This window comes from Microcaecilia unicolor, chromosome 5, assembly GCF_901765095.1.
Source record: "Microcaecilia unicolor chromosome 5, aMicUni1.1, whole genome shotgun sequence".
In the NCBI taxonomy this organism is placed as follows: Eukaryota; Metazoa; Chordata; class Amphibia; order Gymnophiona; family Siphonopidae; genus Microcaecilia; species Microcaecilia unicolor.
In genome coordinates this window covers 348995124-349015601 of record NC_044035.1, presented here as the reverse complement: position 1 = coordinate 349015601, position 20478 = coordinate 348995124, and the positions used below count along the sequence as shown (strand labels likewise).

General features: G+C 43.6%; 1 long non-coding RNA gene across 1 annotated transcript; it reads left to right on the top strand.

Annotated features, from left to right (window-relative positions):
• Positions 1 to 254: 254 nt before the first annotated feature.
• LOC115469922 lies at positions 255 to 17011 on the top strand. Its single transcript, XR_003942087.1, has 3 exons — positions 255 to 389; positions 12395 to 12454; positions 16927 to 17011. It is a non-coding gene; the product is annotated as an uncharacterized LOC115469922 (long non-coding RNA).
• Positions 17012 to 20478: the final 3467 nt, after the last annotated feature.

Here is a 20478-nt window from a genome sequence, read left to right as displayed (position 1 = left end):
TACTTTGTAGCTACTTTGAAGGAAGTGAAGCAGAATAACTGGTGGTCATTCAGCTTACTCCATGGGACAAGCTTCCAACTTCCTAAATGCAAGAACTCTTTGTAGTTGCTAAGCAGAGTAAACGTACAGCCTCATTGCTGGAGTGTAGCATCCAGAAACCGAGAATCTCTGCTGGCTGGGTTTTCATCTGACTTATGGCTGCTTTTTTTTTTTCAGTTTAAAAAAGGAGAACTTACATTAGGCAACACCGAATACATTACTCAGTCTTCCAAGACAAACAAAACTGATCTGATTGGATTTTACAGTGAGGGTGGAAGCCCAATTGTAAGATACATTCTAAAGTCAAGCAAGAGAAAGAGAAATTTTACCTTTCAGCCAAAACAAAAAAAGTAAGTAACATTTGTTTTTTATTTTCCTCCTGTTGAATCACTTTTATAAACTACTCAAACGTTAACGTTTATTTGGTGAAAATTAGTTTATGGCTTTTCTGATGTGGATTTAGATTCAAGCGATAGAATTACGGGCCACTTTTTCAGCTGTAATGGAAAATGTCGGTCTAGGTTCAGCTTTCTGTACCAATGTTAAACGATGCCCAGGGTGGAAGCAAGGAAAGAAAATTCCAGAACAAGAAATATACCACATGCCTTCGTTCTTGCATGACATTCCAGAAAATACACCAGTAAGTATGGCAAAATCCAGAATTGTACAAGCTTTGTGCCTCCCCCTCCCCCCCCCCCCCCCCCCCCCCCCCCCAGAGTTCCAGTAAAATAAGATAGTTTTATGGTCTTCTCATGCTAATTATAGTCACCCAGTTATAGAACTCCAGGAAATTTTTATTTTATTTTATTGTGTAGCATTTATACCCCGCTTTTTCCCTCTCGATGTTAGTCCACATGTGATTTCTAGCAATTTGACTCAACAAATCTTAACATCGACATTCACGCTGATCCCAGCATCACCAAGCACCACTACGCTAAACATAAGTAATTGCAAAGCGAATATTAATTTGAGTGGTAAAACAATTGACCACAAGCTCTATTATTTTATAATTACTTATCCTTAACTACAGATCACTTAATCCAAAGAATCTTCTCCAAACTGTTGGGCAGACTGGATGGACCGTTCAGGTTTTATCTGCTGTCATCTACTATGTTACTATACCCTTCCTCCAGTGCAGCCTTCCCCACCCCATACAGCTTTTTGGCAATGAACTAGATCCCCCTGCAACATCATAACGTTATCAATAACATGCCTATTAGCATGACTCACACAGTGGCACAGGGCCACGCCTCCAGTCATGGCAATGTCAAAAACAAGCAAGCAAGTGGAGGAGTGGCCTAGTGGTTAGAACACTGGTCTTGCAATCCAGAGGTGGCTGGTTCAACTCCCACTGCTGCTCCTTGTGATCTTGGGCAAGTCACTTAACCCTCCATTGCCTCAGGTACAAACTTAGGTTGTGAGCCCTCCTGGGACAGAGAAATATCCAGAGTACCTGAATGTAACTCACCTTGAGCTACTACTGAAAAAGGTGTGAGCAAAATCTAAATAAATAAATAAAGATTCCATTCAAATCTCAAAGAATAGCAACATTTCATGTAGAACCCCAAAGAATATCAAGATTCTGGAATCCTAAAGAGTGACAAGATTCCATGCAGAATCTCAAACAGTAACAACATTCCATGTAGAACCCTAAAGAATAACAAGTGGAGGAGTGGCCTAGTGGTTAGAGCACCGGTCTTGCAATCCAGAGGTGGCCAGTTCAAATCCCACTGCTGCTCCTTGTGATCTTGGGCAAGTCACTTAACCCTCCATTGCCTTAGGTACAAACTTAGATTGTGAGCCCTCCTGGGAACAGAGAAATATCCAGAGTACCTGAATGTAACTCACCTTGAAAAAGGTGTGAGCAAAAATCTAAATAATAATCATGTACTCCACTTCTCCTCAGATTTCCCCCATTTCCCCTCCTACCCAATCCCAGCTGAGCCAGAAGCTTTCTTTCCCACAAGCTGTGACCACCCACCCCTCATTTGCCCTAGAACACTCAGGTTTGACACCCCCTGCCATACAACCTGAACTGGCTAGCAGAATAACCAGGGAAAAGGGGGTGGAAAAATTCCTCGCACACTTGCAGCCCTCACCACTCACTCCCTACCGATCACCCCCTCAACACAGAACGTCCACAGCCCTCCAAAACCCACATATGCCTACACACCTAATCCACTCTCAGCATACAAACGTTCTCCAATCATCACACAAACCCATCTGCACCTTCTCCTCTCCCTATCGCTGCCTGTCTCCTGGAAAGAAGATATTCTCTCCATCCACACCCCAACCCACTTTGTTGACTCCTCGGATCAGGCGCAGCCGCTGTGATGTGTGCTGAGCTTAGGTGAAGTATACATCACATCGGTTCCGCCATTTTTGTGTTCTATCTGTCCTCTAACTTCTTTTAAGGATCCATTCAGAGGACATTCTTTGGGGCTACAATCATACAGCTTCTTTTTAGTGTGAAAAATGTGAATTGTCGAAATTCAGCTGATCGTTTTTTGATTTCCATAAAGTTCTGATCTGTTCGTTCTGTTTTGATGTGATAAAGGGAGCGGCAGCTCCCAAAAGCTACTCAAGAAAAGCGCTTTTACTAAAGTGAAAAGATATCACCTTATATGATGGCGTAGCGATTCTGGGGTCAGATGTACAGAGCATCTCTGCATTGCCAGTATTAGGGGCACTTTAAACACTTATAGGGCACTTGCCAAACTTTGAGGATGAACCCTCTGCCTCTTCTGCACTTCTCTGGAGCCACCTGTGACTGCGGCCACTGTGTTAAAAACACTGGAGCTACAGCCACGAGAAGAAGTCCTTTTGGGACTTGACTCTGAAGCAGAGTCATAGGGTCTATACAAAAGTTGAGCCTGTGGCCTGCAAGAAGGATCATAAGAACATAAGTGTTGCCATACTGGGAAAGACCGAAGATCCATCAAGCCTAATATTCTGTTTCCAACGGTGGCCAATCCAGATCACAAATACCTGGCAAGATCCCGAAACAGTAAAACAGATTTTATGCTGCATACCCTAGAAATAAGCAGTGGATTTTTCCAAATCCATCTTAATAATGGCTTATGGAACTTGTCCAAACCTTTTTTAAATCATGCTAAGCTAACTGCTTTTACCACATTCTCTGGCAACAAATTCCAGAGTTGAATTACATGTGAATTGGCCACCCTCCAATCTTCCGGTACCAGGCTTGATTTTAAATATAAATTGCATATTTCTAACAATAGCTCTGCAAGTTCACTTTCTAGTTATATCAGTACTCTGGGAAGTATACCATCCAGTCTAGGAGATTTGCAACTTTTTAGTTATCTTGCCCAATTTTTTATGCTGAAGGGTAGCATCAAAGTAGAATTTTTGGTGTTTCTGCTTGCATCTCACTTCCTGGATGCTTGACCATTTCCAGAGTCAAATGCCAAAAACGCAAAAGTGAAAGTGAATGCAAAAGAAGGCTGTTTTGAAATGCGTGTCTGCAAATAGGCGAACAAAGCGGCGTGAATGGCGAATTGCGGCCTCTATTCCCACCTCTGCGGATTCACGAAATAGTGAATACCGATCACAAAAATAACTAGAATGCAATGTACTTTGATGGTAGTCATGAACAGAGGTGGAATTTAGGCAGAGTGTGGGGTGAGACATGCATGTATGCACATAGATTATAAAATATGCTAATCTAAACAAATAATTAAAAATTATAGGGCCCTGTTTACTAAGCTGCATTATAGGCATGTTAGCGTCTTTAATGTGCGTTAAACATGTACACACGTTAACCGTGTAGGCACCTACCATATCCCTATAGGCGCCTACATGGTTAACGCTCATGCTAATTGTAGGCACGCTAAAAACGCTAACGCACCTTAGTAAACGGCCCATAGTGCTGATCATCAAAAGATTCTTCCTGCTCCCTGCCATGCAAGCTTTGAATCTACTAGAACCTCAGCTTTCTGTTTTTTTGTTTGTTTGACATGAATTGCCATTACACCTATGTACTGAACTGTTTTTCTCTAAATTTAAGACAGGCATTTGGAATTCAGCTATCGGAATCGTGAGACTGGGTGTGACTCCTGTTAATTTCTAAGGGGCTGGTTTATAAAACTGCAGTCAGCACTAACATGTGCTTATTTATACATTTATTACATTTGTACCCCGCTCTTTCCCAAATATTGCAGGCTCAATGCGGCTTATGTGGAGGGGCATAATTGAACAAAAACGTCTATCTCCATGGGCGTTTATCTCCGAGAACGGGTCCGTGAAGGGACGGACCGAACCGTATTTTCGAAAAAAAATAGACGTCCATGTTTTATTCGACAATTTGTGAGCTGGGCGTTTTTGTTTTTCAGCGATAATGGAAAATGAAAGCGCCCAGCTCAAAAACGAATAAATCCAAGGCATTTATTCGTGGGAGGGGCCAGGATTCGTAGTGCACTGGTCCCCCTCCAACCCCCACAAACCCACTGCCCACAAGTCTACACCATTACTATAGCCCTAAGGGGTGAAGGGGGGCACCTACATGTGGGTACAGTGGGTTTGGGGGGGTTGGACGACTAAGCATTAAGCAGCACAATTGTAACAGGTGGGGGGGGGGGGGGTGGGCCTGGGTCCACCTGCCTGAAGTCCACTGCACCCCCTAACAACTGCTGCCAGGAAGGTGGGTATGACATTTGAGGGTGAAAATAAAAGTTGTGAAACATCATTTTTTTGTGGTGGGAGGGGGTTAGTGACCACTGGGGGAGTCAGGGGAGGTCAACCCCGATTCCCTCTGGTGGTAATCTGGTCATTTAGGGCACTTTATGGGGCCTTATTCGTGAAAAAACAGGGTCCAGGAAAAGTGCCCTAAATTCTAGGTACAAACGCATACTTTTTTTCCATTATCAGCGAAAGGCGCCCATCTGTCCTCGGCTGATAACCACGCCCCAGTTCCACCTTCACCACACCTCCGACACGCCCCCGTCAACTTTGTACGCTTTCGCGATGGAGTGCAGTTGAAAACGTCCAAAATCGGCTTTCCATTATACCGATTTATTCGTTTTTGTGAGATAAACGTCTATCTCCCGATTTGGGTCGAAATCTAGGCGTTTTTCTCTTTCAATTATAAGGTGGATAGTAAATACAATTACAGAGTCTGGAGAATAATTACAATTGTAGTAAACGACTTGTTGTATGGTTTGATATAAGTGCAAGCAAACATGGGTACCAAACGGAAGAGAGAGATAGGGAAGGTTAAGGAGTACTAAGGATGGTAAGGAAAGATAGAGGGAAATGGAAGGAGTAGGAAGGATGGTAAGGAAAGATAGGGAGGTGCATAAGGAGATTGGGAGATCTAGTCTAAATGGGTAACAGTCATCAGGTTCAAATAGCTGGTTTGAAAATTTAATTACAATCGTTCGGGTAAGCGTTTTTGAAGAGGTGGGTCTTCAACATTTTCCTGAAGGACAGATGGTCGTTGATTTTCCGAATGCTTACCGCGGCAAAATACGGCTTACCGCGGGGCGCAACAATGTGTCCTGTGGTAAATTGGGAATGTCTGCGCACTACCCAGGCGTTAAATAAAATTTATTTTTTAGCGCTGGGGGCACAGAGTGGGCATGTTCTGCGATGCCATGGACTAACTGATTAGCACAGATTTAGCGTGCAAGACCCTACTGCCTACAAAATAGATTGTGCTATGGGCTCAGATGCTAATGGGAAAATTAGCACATGACCATTAAATCAAAAATAGAAAATCCGGCCATTTTACCCCTGCGTAAAAATGGCCTCAGTGTGCGGGAAAGGCCCTTGTAAGGGAGCACTGAGGCCACTTTTTACCACTGTTTGGCAAAGCAGCTCCTTAATTCCTTACCTTTTTACATTTCTTTCCTTATTTTAACATTGTATCTGTTTTACTTTGCTTAACTGGACTCTGTCCTATCCAATTTAAGGGTTTTAAAAAAAGGTCTGGACAAGTTCCTGGAGGAAAAGTCCATAGTATGTCATTGGGATGGACATGAACGAAGCCACTGCTTGTGCTGGGATTGGTAGCATTGCATGTTGCTGCTCTTTGAGATTCTGCATGGAATGTTGTTACTCTTTAGGATTCCAGAATCTTTCTATTCTTTGAGGTTCTACATGGAATATTGCTACTCTAAGATTCTGCATGGAATCTTGTTACTCTTTAGGATTCCAGAATCTTTCAATTTTGGGGGGTTCTACATGGAATATTGCTACTCTAAGATTCTGCATGGAATCTTGTTACTCTTTAGGATTCCAGAATCTTTCTATTCTTTGAGGTTCTACATGGAATATTGCTACTCTAAGATTCTGCATGGAATCTTGTTACTCTTTAGAATTCCAGAATCTTGCTATTCTTTGGGGTTCTACATGCAATGTTGCTACTAATTGGGTTTCTGCCAGGTTGTAAGCTCCTTTGAGCAGGGACTGTCCTTCTATGTTAAATTGTACAGCGCTGCGTAACCCTAGTAGTGCTTTAGAAATGTCAAGTAGTAGTAGTAGTAGTACCTGAGACCTGGATTGGCCACTGTTGGAAGCAGGATACTGGGCTTGATGGACAATCAGTCTGCCTCAGTATGGCTATTTTTATGTTCTTAAAACGCTCATAGTTGCTCATCAGAAAGTTTTAAATGCACATAAAGATTCACACCTGTTCCCGAGCTGCTGTAAATGTCCACACCTGCATTGTAGACATGATTTCTGCCACTTACACTAGCATTTTATGCTTCTATTTCATTCCTGTGTTAGCCAAATACGTGCAGTTCTGTTCATTCTTACTACATTGCATAAAAATAGATGGGAACAGTGGGATATTCAGGTCATTCTTTGCTGTGTCCCTCAGCCTTCTCCCGCCTCGTTTGATCATTTCACACCATTGTTGTTGGAATTCCATGTATTTATTTTTCAGTCCTAAAACTTCCTAAAGCCTGACCTCCCATGTGCACTGCTCGACTCAGGCCGGGCAGACTTGCCTTAATTGTTTCCATGGTCACATGCAATGTCTCCAGCATGTTGTTTTTACATGCCATTGGGAAGGAAACATGCTATACGCCCTCAGGCAAAAGAGCAATAAAGCAGAGTTATTCAATCTACAGTAAAAGTCATTGGGAGAAATTCATGTTTGATGGATCACAGTATAGCTGTTTATTGATTGATGCTATAAGCTGGTCTGTGGTTTGCAGAACATTAGCAGAATGAAATGATTACCCATTTACAGAGTGCTTATGTTCGGGCTCAGGCTGAAGTATGCATTAAGGGCTGCTGTGTAGTGCTCTTAAAGTTTCTTTGATTACTTGATCAAAACCAGTTATCGAGGATCCTAGTGGGTGACTTGTCATGCACTACTGAATCGTTGCAGATGGAAATTGAAAGTTTAGAACCCTGTTTTTTACACAAGACAACAGCCCTTTCATGTCCGTTATGGGAATCAGTGGCATGTTCCAGCTGCAATGTTAGTAATAGATGAGTCCAAATTATTTTCTCATCCTGCCTCACCAAAACAAGGAAGAGGCGCTCCTGCATACACACATGCATTGTATCAGTACCACCGATCTGATACTTCCTCTCTTTAATATCAGAAGTCATGGAATCACTGTTGATCTCCTATTAAGGTTTAAAAATTGCTTGTCTTGTATGGAAGTTACTAGGAAAAAAGGCCTTTTCTGACACCAATGAAACGGGCGCTAGCAAGGTTTTCCTCGGAGTGTGTGTGTTTTACAGAGTGTGTGTGAGAGTGAGTGTGTGATATAGAGAGAGTGAATGTATGAGTGTGTGTGACAGAGAGAGAGTGAATGTGTGAGTGTGTGTGACAGAGAGAGTGAGACTGCGTGCGAGTGTGTGTGAGAATGAGAGTGTGTGCCAGGGGCCCCCTCCCTCCCACCCACCCAGTTTCAGTGTCCGTACGCCCCCACCTTCCAAGTTCCAGAGTCCGCCCTCCCTCCCACCCACCCAGTTCCCGGGTTGTTGCCCCCCTCTCCCTCCCAGTTTCATGGTCCGCCTGGCCCCCCTCCAAGTTCCTGGGTCCACCCTCCCTCCCACCTACCCACCCATCCAGTTCCTGGGTCGTTGCCCCCCTCTCTTCCTCCCTCCCAGTTCCAGGGTAGTTGCCCCCCCTGTTCCTCCCCCCTCCATCCACCCTGCGATGTTTAATTGCAAAATTAGGGCACTATGATTGTGTGTGTGAGAATGAGACTGTGTGCCAGGGCCTCCCCCACCACCCAGTTCCCACCCACCCAGTTCCAGGGTCGTTGCCCCCCTCCCTCCCTCCCAGTTCCAGAGTAGTTGCCCCCCTCCCCCCCCTTCTATGCACCCTTTGATTTTTAATTTGTATATTTGTGAGCTGTGTAGTTTTAGAGAACGCACCTGCAACGTTGTGAAGCTGACTCCGTGGCTTCATTGAAGTGAAGGGTTAAAAAGTTTTATTACCTTCCTAAATCTGTAACCATCTCTCTCGGCCCCGCTCTTGCGCCTCTGATAGGTCCGCTGCCCTCAACGTCATAACGTCATAAGGTCATAATTAGATTGTAAGCACTTTGAGCAGGGACTGTCTTTCTTCTATGTTTGTGCAGCGCTGCGTACGCTTTGTAGCGCTATAGAAATGCTAAATAGTAGTAGTAGTAGTGGGGGCCGAGAGAGATGGTTACAGATTTACGGAGCTAACGAACCTTACGAACCCTTCACTTAAGTGAAGCCAATGAGTCAGCTTCAGAACGTTGGAGGTGCTTTTATTATTGTACAGATGATGCCCCAGATTGAGTTACTGACATTGTACTTTCAGGCCTGGTTGAATCATACTGAAAAGTAACAAAGTAATGGGATGGGGTGGGGGGAGTTATCAATGTGGGCTACTGTTAAGATATGTTATTTTACTGTTGACTCCAATTACTACTAACTAGGTCTCTGCATAAAATGAGACCTGCCCTAAAACAAAATGAGTTAGTGGTAAAATAACCCATGTTAACAGTAGACCAGATTGATAACCCCTCCCCCCCCTCCCCCCCCCCCCCCCCCCCCCCACACACACACACACACTTTAGTGTGAAGCGTTTCAGCCTCTGGTAACCAGAGCTGATATTGTGATGTCATAATGCCTCATTCCACCAGTGCCTAAGAACCAACCACATCAGTGATGTCACAATGGCTTGTTTGTCCTATACTTGGCTCACTTTTATTACATATAGCAGTGATATAAATATGGGCTACTGTTAAGACCTATTATTTTACTATCAACCCCAGTTATTAGTATCTAGGTCTCTTCGATATAACCTACACTGGCTCCCCATTAAAGACTGTATTACCTTCAAAATCTGCTCATTGACTCACAAGATAATTTATGGGGAAGCCCCAGCATAGATTTGATAGATCTACCATCAAGAAATGCTTTGGTGACTGTTCGATCCTACCTTACTCTACATTACCCAAGCTGCAAGTCTGTTAAATACAAACTGTTCTTTTCATCTTCCTTCTCCTACGTCAGCCCAAAGTCATGGAACGTCCTACCAAGGCATCTAAAAGTGATTGACGACCACCAGCTATTCAAGAAATTCTTAAAAACATTTTTATTCGAGAAAGCATATCCCCCCCAATTAACGCTCCGTCTTCACCTTCCTCATATTACCTATACCTGTTTATCCAACGTGTTATGCCCTCATGTTCTTTCCCGTCCTTCAGACTTCTGTGTCATTACTCTCCTTATATTGTAACCTTTTGTAACATTGTAAGCTACATTGTGCTCGCTCTAGTGGGAAAATGTGGGGTATAAATGTACCAAAAATAAATAAATAAAATGGGTCCTGTACTGTTAGTGCTAAAATAACACATCGTAGCAGAATCCCAAATTGAATATTATGCCCCTAAGGGAGATGCAGAGACACTATGGACAGCTGTGAGGCTTCTTTCTTTCAAGCGTCAATAGAATGCCAAAGACAAGAAGAATCTACTATTTTTCGGGAGCATTCCAGTCTCTTCTCTTGTACTTAAATCTGATAGATCCTAAAATTCTCACTAGTGTTGTTGCCTAACTTAGCTCGAAATTGATACTCTGATCTGACGCTAGTTAATCTCTTAACTCATTCAATTTGCATTCTTCACTTTACAGACCTTGTTTATCTACATTAACAGAAAGTAGCTCCTCTTTGGGCTACCCATTTTAGACCAGTGGCTCACTTAATTTCAGATTCCTGTTCCAGAAACTGACATGGATTCTCCCAGCGGGGGAAGGGATTCTCCTTTTCAAGGCACAAAATGAACTATCGACGTTCAGGAAGACATTTTACACAAAATAGTGGTGATAACATTTCTTCAGATCAAATAGCATATATATATATATATATATATATATATATACACATTTCTTCACATTAACAGCATATGTACATCTTGGTGAACTTGTAAGATGCACTGCGCCAAATCGACAAGTTAAAGAGTGATAAATCACCTGGACTGGATGGAATACATTCCAGGGTTCTGAAAGAACTCGAACATGAAATTGCTGATCTGCTATTAGTGATCTGTAACCTGCCATTAAAATCGTCCATAGTACCTGAATATTTGAGGGTGGCCAAAGTAACACCGATTTTTAAAAAGGGTTCCAGTGGTCATCTGGGAAATTACCGACTGGTAAGCCTGATGTCAGTGCCGGGCAAGATAGTGGAAACTATTATAAAGAATAAAATTACAGAACAAGTAGACAAACACGGTTTAATGGGACTGAGGCAGCATGGGTTCAGCCAAGGGAAGTCTTGCCTCACCAATTTGCTTCATTTCTTTGAAGGCATGAATAAACACGTGGATAATGGTGAGCTGGTTGATGTAGTGTATCTAGATTTTCAGAAAGCTTTTGACAAAATTCCTCATGAGAGACTCATGAGAAAATTAAAAAGTCATGGGATAGGAGGCAATGTTCTTCTGTGGATTAGGAATTGGTTATTAGATAGAAAACAGAGGGTAAGATAAATGGTCATTTTTCTCAATGGAGGAGGGTGAATAGTGGAGGAGGGTGAATAGTGGAGTGCGACAGGGATCTGTACTGGGATTGGTTCTATTTAACATATTTATAAATGATTTGGAAATTGGAACGACGAGAGAGGTGATTATATTTGCAGATGACACAAAACTATTCAAAGCTGTCAAAACACATATGGATTGTGAAAAATTGCAGGAAGACCTTAGGAAACTGGAAGACTGGGCAGTCAAATGACAGATAGAATTTAATGTGGACAAATGCAAAGTGATGCACATTGGGAAGAATAATCCAAATCATAGTTACATGATGCTAGGTTTGACCTTAGGAGTCAGCACTCAAGAAAAAGATCTAGGTGTCATTGTAGACAATACGCTGAAATCTTCTGCTCAATGTGAGGCAGTGGCCAAAAAGTAAACAGGATGCTGGGAATTATTAGGAAAAGGATGAAAAAATAAGACCAAGAATATTATAATGCCTCTGTATTGCTCTATGATGCATTTATTGCATTCAATTGTGGTTGCCATATCTAAAAAAAGATATAGCAGAATTAGAAAAGGTTCAAAGAAGAGCAACCAAACTGATAAAGGGGACGGAACGCCCCCGTATGAGGGAAAGCTAAAGAGGTTAGGGCTTTTCAGCTTGGAGAGAGACAACTGAGGGGAATATGGTTGAGATCTGTAAAATCCTGAGTGGTATGGAATGGGTAAAAGTGAATCATTGCTTCACTCATTCAAAAAGTACAAAGACCAGGGGACTCTGAATGAAACTACATGGAAATACTTTTAAAACAAATAGGAGGAAATATTTTTTCACTCTAAGAATAGTTCAGCTCTGGAACTTGTTGCTAGAGGATGTAGTAACAGCGGTTAGCGTATCTGGGTTTAAAAAAGGTTTGGACAAGTCACTGCTTGCCCTAAGATTTGTAGCTTGGAATGTTGCTACGCTTTGAGATTCTGCATGGAATCTTGTTACTCTTTAGGATTCCAGAATCTTGCTATTCTTTGGGGTTCTACATGGAATTTTGCTACTCTTTGAAATTCTGCATGGAATCTTGTTACTCTTTAGGATTCCAGAATCTTGCTGTTCTTTGGGGTTCTATATGGAATGTTGCTACTCTTTGAGATTCTGCATGGAATCTTGTTACTCTTTAGGATTCCAGAATCTTGCTATTCTTTGGGGTTCTATATGGAATATTGTTACTATCTGGGTTTCTGCCAGGTGCTTTTGACCTGGATTGGCCACTATTGGAAGCAGGACACTGGGCTAGATGGACCATCGGTCTGACCCGGTGTGGTTATTCTTATGTTCTTATGTTTAGGGTCCTCTGTAGCTGCTGCCATTCCATGCTGCATTCAGTAACAATTCTGAATTTTTTCCTTTCCATCATTGCAGGTTCCTCTCTGGCTCTTCTCTCTGCTGGGGGAGTTGGTGCTTCTACTCCTGATGTTCTTGGTAAGTAAGTCTTCATGTATATTTTTTTTCCCTGTTTTGGCAGGATTCTTCTTTTTCCATACCTATCTTGAATCTACCTGGTTTTCTGCTTTCTTTTTCATTGCCTTCTTCTTCTGAAAGTTTCTACCAGCTATATATAACTGATTCGACAGTGGGCACCAGGATGGCACCACAATATGCCAACCTTTTAATGACACAACCAGAAGAAGCAGTTTGAATACATAGCAGACTAAACTCTGAAAATACTACCAGAATTATTTTTATGATTTGGGCTGAGGGAAAATACACTCTCCAACCATTCTACAGTTATTTTAATGCATCCAGTCCTTCAATCTCATTCAAATGTAATTATTGCACAGAAAAAGTCAATTTGTTTTTATCAACCGTGGCCATATACAGACATCTATATATAGGAAGCTGGCTGATAGATGCAGCTACCTCCACAATTCCAGCTTCCACTCTTCACGTATAAAAAAAGTTCATTGTACACAGCTAAGTCATATAATATCATCATATCTGCTCTGAGATAAACACCTCAAAATTCTGACTCAATCTTTCAAACAAAAAGGCTACAACCCCAAAATAATCTCCAAGAATGCTCTCTTTTCCCTTAACACTCTTTTTGGTCCCCTTTATAAAAGCATACAATCCAGAACTGGAAAAGCTTTTCTGAGAAAAATTTTAAAAGACCTAGTGGCCCTTTTACAGAGTGGCGGTAAGCCCAACGCAGGCTTACCGCTCGCTTTTTCGGGACTACCACTGGCCCAACATGGCTGCCGGTGGTAGTCCTGCTCCGAGCACACGCCATTTCTGGGGGGGGGGGGGACCGCCCAGAAATGGCTTGTGCAGTGATAGCCTGGCGGTAATCGGGCATCGCTGCACGTTATCCGGTTACCGCTGAGTTAGCGCAGGAGCCCTTTTCGCCACCACATGGCCATGCGCTAGGAGTTCTCTTACTGCATGGCACTGTGTGCCTGGAGTCTTTTTACCTGTTGCGGTAAGAAGGGCCCTGGCACGTGGGAAAAATGGCCCCTACTGCCAGCGCAGGGGCCTTTTCCCCACAGCTTGGTAAAAGGACACCCTAGAGCAGTGTCAGGGATGGGATATCATTTCAAATGAATGTGGTTCATTGATAAGAGTTTCACACCATCCTAGAGGTACAGGACAAATATATTCCGCGTATTAGAAAAAGAGGAAAAAAGACCAAACGTCAGCCAGCGTGGCTGAACAGTAAGGTAAAGGAAGCCATTAGAGCCAAAAAAACAATCCTTCAGAAAATGGAGAAGGGAACCGACTGAAAATAATAAGATAAAACATAAGGAATGCCGAGCCAAATGCAAAGCGGAGATAAGGAGGGAAAAAAAGGACTTTGGAAAAAAAAGTTAGAGTTAGACATTGAACATTATTAAAAAATTATTATTATTATTATTATTTTTTTTTTGGGGGGGGGGGGGGTTGCTGGGTTCTTGAAGCCTGGATTGGCCGCTGTCGGAGACAGGATGCTGGGCTTGATAGACCCTTGGTCTTTTCTCAGTATGGCGGTGTTATGTGCTTATGTACTATTTGCTCATACCTGCTAATTCTATATATGGAGCTCAAAATTGTACGTGCAGTTGGGCGCGTGCTCAATTTACATGCCCAATTTAATTGCATAACGAGCCAATTAACGCCAATAATTGTGTGCAAAGTTTTAGATGCAGATCCGAAAAGGGGGGTGTGGTTGTTGGAGGGGCTTGGGTGGGTCAAGGGCATTCCTACAATTTGCGCACAGTTTTACAGAATAAGGCAGCTCCACGTCTAAATTAAGTGCAAGGATTTCCACCAGGTTTCAGTCGGTGCAGATCCTTGTGCTCAAAATTGGATGCGGACCCCAGCGGTACACGCATTCTGTAAATAGCGCCCAGTTTGGATCACCATTTATAGAATAGTGATTAGCATTCATTTTTGTTCTATGCTGATGTATCAGCGCCATACACTGAATCTCGCACATACCCCTGGTTTCTGTATAGCACGACTTAAATTGCGCATGCAAGTCCAGTCATGTTCTGGATTTTCGCGTGCAATTTAAATTAATTAACAAGCAATCATTGACACTAATTGGCGTTAATTAGAATTTATGCGCACAACTGCCTAAGCATTTTCTAAAAAAGTGATGTGTTAAAAATTCTCATAGTTGAAAAGGGGGCGTGGGAATGGGCGGGTCACGGGAATTTCTAAAATCTACGCAGATTGTTATAGAATATACCTGGTCCAGACCGAATTTACACGTTGGCATTTTACACCAAGTTTTACTTGGCGTAAATGCTCGCGACTAAATTTAGTCACGCAGTTGGGTGCTCAGCGTATTTTATAAACCATGTGGAAATTTAGGCATACTTGATAGAATACGCCAAGGTGTATTTTGTTTTGGCGCCGATTTTTTTAGGTGTGATATATAGAACCTAGTCTATAGTGTACACGCTTCGTAAAGAGTCTGCAGTGCTTGCAACGATGTGATGATGCTGGCAGCAAGTGGGAATTCAGAGCTCAAGGACCGGTGTTAAAAATTGTTGGAACGGCTGGAAGGGTTGAGCTTAAGAGTGCGTTTAGGTGCAGAACGCTGGAACCTGTCTGGGAGGACAGTTTTCTGATTCCTTATGGGAGTACTTTTGGGGCAGAGCATATCCCTAGCCGCTATTCCAGGAGGATGAATTACTGGAAGAGATATTCCCTGCTCCACCATGCTAACCATCTGATAAGCACCAATCTGAAGCAAATATTTGTGAAAACCAAACTCCCAACCGAAGCCCAAAAAGAAGAGAATGGCACACATCCTAGCAATATACCAAGCTGCAAACTGTGCCAGCATCTTTTACAGGACCCTCACAGTCACTCACATGAGAAAAACATTCAACGTACTCTTCTCCAAATGCAGTAAATATAATTTGGTTCAGAAAACGTGAAGAAGGAACCTACATTGAAGAAATGGGACAGAGGCTAAAGACAAGAATCAACTCACGTACCTTATTAAACACTACAAAGCTTATACCAGGGTGACACCATAGTGGGAGAAGTGTTTGAAAGACCAGAAAACTGCATCAATGATTTTATGGTCAGAATACTTAACGGAAAATTTGAAAGAATCCAGGAATATAAAACCTTTGAACTTAAGATGATGGAATATCTTGAGGGCATCAACCTATACCAGGGGCGTAGCCAGACCTCGTGGTGGGAGGGGGGCCACAGCGCGAGGTGGGGGGCACATTTTGGTCTGCCGCCCCCCCCCCACCACCTCGCCGCCCTGCTGCTCCCTACCCACTGCTGCAGCAAATACCGTGGCTGGCGGGGGTCCCAACCCCCACCAGCTGAAGCCTTCTCAATTTCACTAAAAGGGACATGCATGATGTGAGGGGTAAGAGAGAGCAGGGCAGGCAACGCGGTGGTGCCGGAGACTGGCGCTGGACAAGGCTTCAGCTGGTGCCAGCAAAACCAGGGGCCCAGAGGAAGTTTTTTGGGGAGCCCAGGCCCCCCATAGCTACCCCACTGAACTATACTACTTTGCCACCTTTTGATCACCCATCTTTCTCTCCCTGTTTCTCACTCCTCTCTCCCCTCCCCCCACACCACCACTAGCTTTCCCCATGAGACTTGGAATGCTTTTCTATTTCACTTATATATTCTGATATTGTCAACTTTTGTCATTTCTATGTCAAAAATGAATGCTAGTCAAAAACTCAGTGGCGTACCAAGGGGGGGGGGGGGGCGGTGGGGGCGGTCCGCCCTGGGTGCACGCCGCTGGGGGTGCCGCACGCGCACCTGTGGGCTCCGAGTTCGCTACGCTAACTTCGCTGGTTCGCTGCAGCTCCCTCCCTCTGCCCCGGAACAGGTTACTTCCTGTTCCGGGCAGGTTACTTCCTGTTCCGGGGCAGAGGGAGCTGCAGCGAAACAGCGAAGTTAGTGTAGCGAACTTGGAGCCCACAGGCGTGCGCCGTGGCACCCCCCCCCAGCGGCGTGCACCCGGGGGGGGGTCATTTCGCCGGGGGGAGGTGTCATTTCACGGGGGGGGGGGGGGGCGCTGCACCCGTGGGGGGGGGGGGGGGCGCATCGGCGATCCGCCCCGGGTGTCATCGAGGGTAGGAACGCCACTGCAAAAACTGTACTGTGGTTCCAGTAAAAAAAAGGTATCATATCTTCTTTTTATTTCTCTTAACTACCAACAAGCACATGACTCTTTTCTCTCTGGCTTATGGAGATGTATCAGGCAACAGAGTCAGATTCTAACCCTTTGACCCTTCCTCTCTATAATGTCCCTTCTCTAATACATGTTGACCTCTCAACTTTACTCTGCCTCCTTCCCAATATATTTTATTAAGTGCTGTAAAACTGCTTTGATATAAACATTATAGAAGGTGGCGTATCAAGCTTCGAAATAAACTGAACACCGTCGGTCCTTTGATTTCAGTTTTAGGTTTTGTTTCTTTCCATCTTTGCAGGTGTCTCTTTGGTCTTGTTGCTGCTGGTGTTGAGATGCTGGGTTGACTCCTGCTTTTTTTGCTATAATTCTGCCATAACCTAAAGCATGCAGGGCAAGAGTGTCGGGTTCTGCAGTGGTAAGTGTCCACCCCAAAGAGCTTACCATAGATTACTGCGCCTTGCTATGCATGACATCCATGGCTATAGTTTCCTTTTATGTGGAATTCTACACATGCCATACAAAAAGCGATTACTGTTCTGTTAAGAAAAACGCGCACCCCCAAAGAGTTTACACAATAGAAACTAAACTATTTCCAACTTACCCAGTAGCCCTCAGCCACCATACTTCCCTTCTGTGAAATCTAGCCAAGCACTGACCGAGAGGGGATATAGAAGTTATGGCGGTATCCTGCAACCATTAAAGCAACATTTAGGATCTGCACATAAAGGGGTCATGGATTTGATATACTGCCTTTCTGAGGTACCACAAACAGGTTTACAGGGGAATTCTATAAGTCAGTGTTTCCCCAAGTGCAGTCCAGGTTTTCAGGATATCTACAATGAATATGCATGATCTTAATTTGCATATACTGCCTCCGTTACATGCAAATCTCTTTCATGCATATTCATTGTGGATATCCTGAAAACCTAACTGGCAAGGGGTACTGTGGATTGGACTTGGGAAACACTGCTATAAATGAATTGGGTGTACAAGTTTGAGCATGCACGCAATTTATTTAAATAACAAGCCTATTAGTGCCAATAACTGGGTGCTAACAATCAACTGTTGGCGTTAACCGCCAACAACTTGGATTTACACACCCATCTTGCTAAGCGCTATTCTATAAAGATGTGTGCGTCAATCCTTTAGCACACAACTGAAAGGGTGCATGGCCATGGGAGGGGCTTGGGCACTCAGGGGCGCTCACTAAAGATGTGTGCACTATCATTATATATGATTACACTTTCTTACACTTATCCATTAAGCAACACTTCGAAAAAGAGTGTAATCATATATAATGGATACTGCATAGAGACTTAGTAGTGATTTATGTCTACAACATCACCTAGAATAACTTTTGACCATAGATACTAGAAGTGGATTTAGGTCTGTGGCACTATAAGGTTTTTTGGCCAATGATGATGAGAAGACCGTTAGGTCTGTTTAAGCTCCGCGAGATTGTTCTTTATCTTGGAGCTCTTTGAGGCCATTTTCCTTTAAACAAAGTCATTTTTCGATTACTGGATTTTTTTTTAATTGTTGACTACCCATTAGGCTACTCCTTCACTCCGTTCCACAGAACGTAAATATAGAGGAAATGGTGGTGCTGCGTGTTGTGGCCATTTTTCTACCCATCAGGTGTGCTGAGACTAACAGGAGGAGTGGCCTAGTGGTTAGGGTGGTGGACTTTGGTCCTGGGGAACTGAGGAACTGAGTTCTATTCCCACTTCAGGCACAGGCAGCTCCTTGTGACTCTGGGCAAGTCACTTAACCCTCCATTGCCCCATGTAAGCCGCATTGAGCCTGCCATGAGTGGGAAAGCGCAGGGTACAAATGTAACAAAAATAAAATAGATACTATTGGAGATTCTACATGGAATGTTGCTATTCCACTAGCAACATTCCATGTAGAAGGCTGCACAGGCTTCTGTTTCTGTGAGTCTGACGTCCTGGACGTACGTGCAGGACGTCAGACTCACAGAAGCAGAAGCCTGCGCGGCCACATTGATGATCTGCAAGGGCCGACTTCTACATGGAATGTTGCTACTATTGGAGATTCTACATGGAATGTTGCTACTGTTGGAGATTCTACATGGAATGTTGCAATTCCACTAGCAACATTCCATGTAGAAGGCTGCGCAGGCTTCTGTTTCTGTGAGTCTGACGTCCTGCACGTACGTGCAGGACGTCAGACTCACAGAAGCAGAAGCCTGCGCGGCCACATTGATGATCTGCAAGGGCCGACTTCTACATGGAATGTTGCTACTATTGGAGATTCTACATGGAATGTTGCTACTGTTGGAGATTCTACATGGAATGTTGCAATTCCACTAGCAACATTCCATGTAGAAGGCTGCGCAGGCTTCTGTTTCTGTGAGTCTGACGTCCTGCACGTACGTGCAGGACGTCAGACTCACAGAAGCAGAAGCCTGCGCGGCCACATTGGTGATCTGCAAGGGCCGACTTCTACATGGAATGTTGCTAGTGGAATAGCAACATTCCATGTAGACTCTCAAATAGTAGCAACAGTGGAGGAGTGGCCTAGTGGTTAGGGTGGTGGACTTTGGTCCTGAGGAACTGAGTTCGATTCCCACTTCAGGCACAGGCAGCTCCTTGTGACTCTGGGCAAGTCACTTAACCCTCCATTGCCCCATGTAAGCCGCATTGAGCCTGCCATGAGTGGGAAAGCGCAGGGTACAAATGTAACAAAAAAAAAAAAAACATGGGTGCAATCAGTTGCACCCATTACATGTGTTATACCAGAAAGAGCTTGGATCATTTCCCGCTATGTATGTTGCTGACCATACCTGGTGTTGTCACTGACGTGATTCTTTATGGCTGAAATGTCTTAACATGGACGAAAACCAACTATAGCCATTGGACCCAATATTCAGACCACGGGAATTAGCCGGGCTGACTCCTGCGTGGGCACTGAGCCCGGATATTTAATGCCAGGTTGTTTCCGGTGACTGGTATTGAATGTCCTGGTGTTTTTTGGCCAGTTTCAATGTAACCAGCCAAGTCGATATTCAGCGCTGGCCAGTTAAGCTGAAACTGGCCAAAGAAGGCCTGCTATTTTGGTGGCCAAATTTGGCCACCAGACTTAGTCAGTGATGTGCTGAATATTAGCAGATAGCTGGTTATATTGTGCAATATAACCAGTTACGCGCTAAGCGGTGAAGCGCTAACCTGCAATATTCAGCAGTGATCTCCCACTGAATATTACTAGATAGCCGCTTAAGCGCCATTTAATTGGCCAGGACCCGTTCCTGGCCAGTTAAATGGTTTTAAATATCAAGCAGATTGTACTTTGGAATGAGGACCTTCACCAAGCCTAGTATAATAACATAAGAACATAAGTATTGCTATACTGGGACAGACCGAAGGTCCATCAAGCCCAGTATCCTGTTTTCAACAGTTGCCAATCCAGGTCACAAGTACCTGGTTAGATCCCAGAACAGTGAAACAGATTTTATGCTCCTAGGATATGCAATGGATTTTCCCAAGTCCATCTTAATAATGGCTTATGGACTTTTTTGTAGGAAATTATCCAAACCTTTTAAAAACCCTGCTAAGCTAATTGTTTTTACCACATTCTCTGACAACGAATTCCAGAGTTTAATTACTCATTGAGTGAAGAAATATTTTCTCTGATTCATTTTAAATTTACTAATTTGCCCCCTAGTCCTAGTATTTTTGGAAAGAGTAAATAAGCAATTCACGTCTACCTGTTCTACGCACCTCAGTATTTTATAGACCTCTATCATATCACCCCTCAGCCATCTCTTCTCCAAGTTGAACAGCCCTAGCCACTTCCTCATAGGGAATTCAACCCATCCCTTTTATCATTT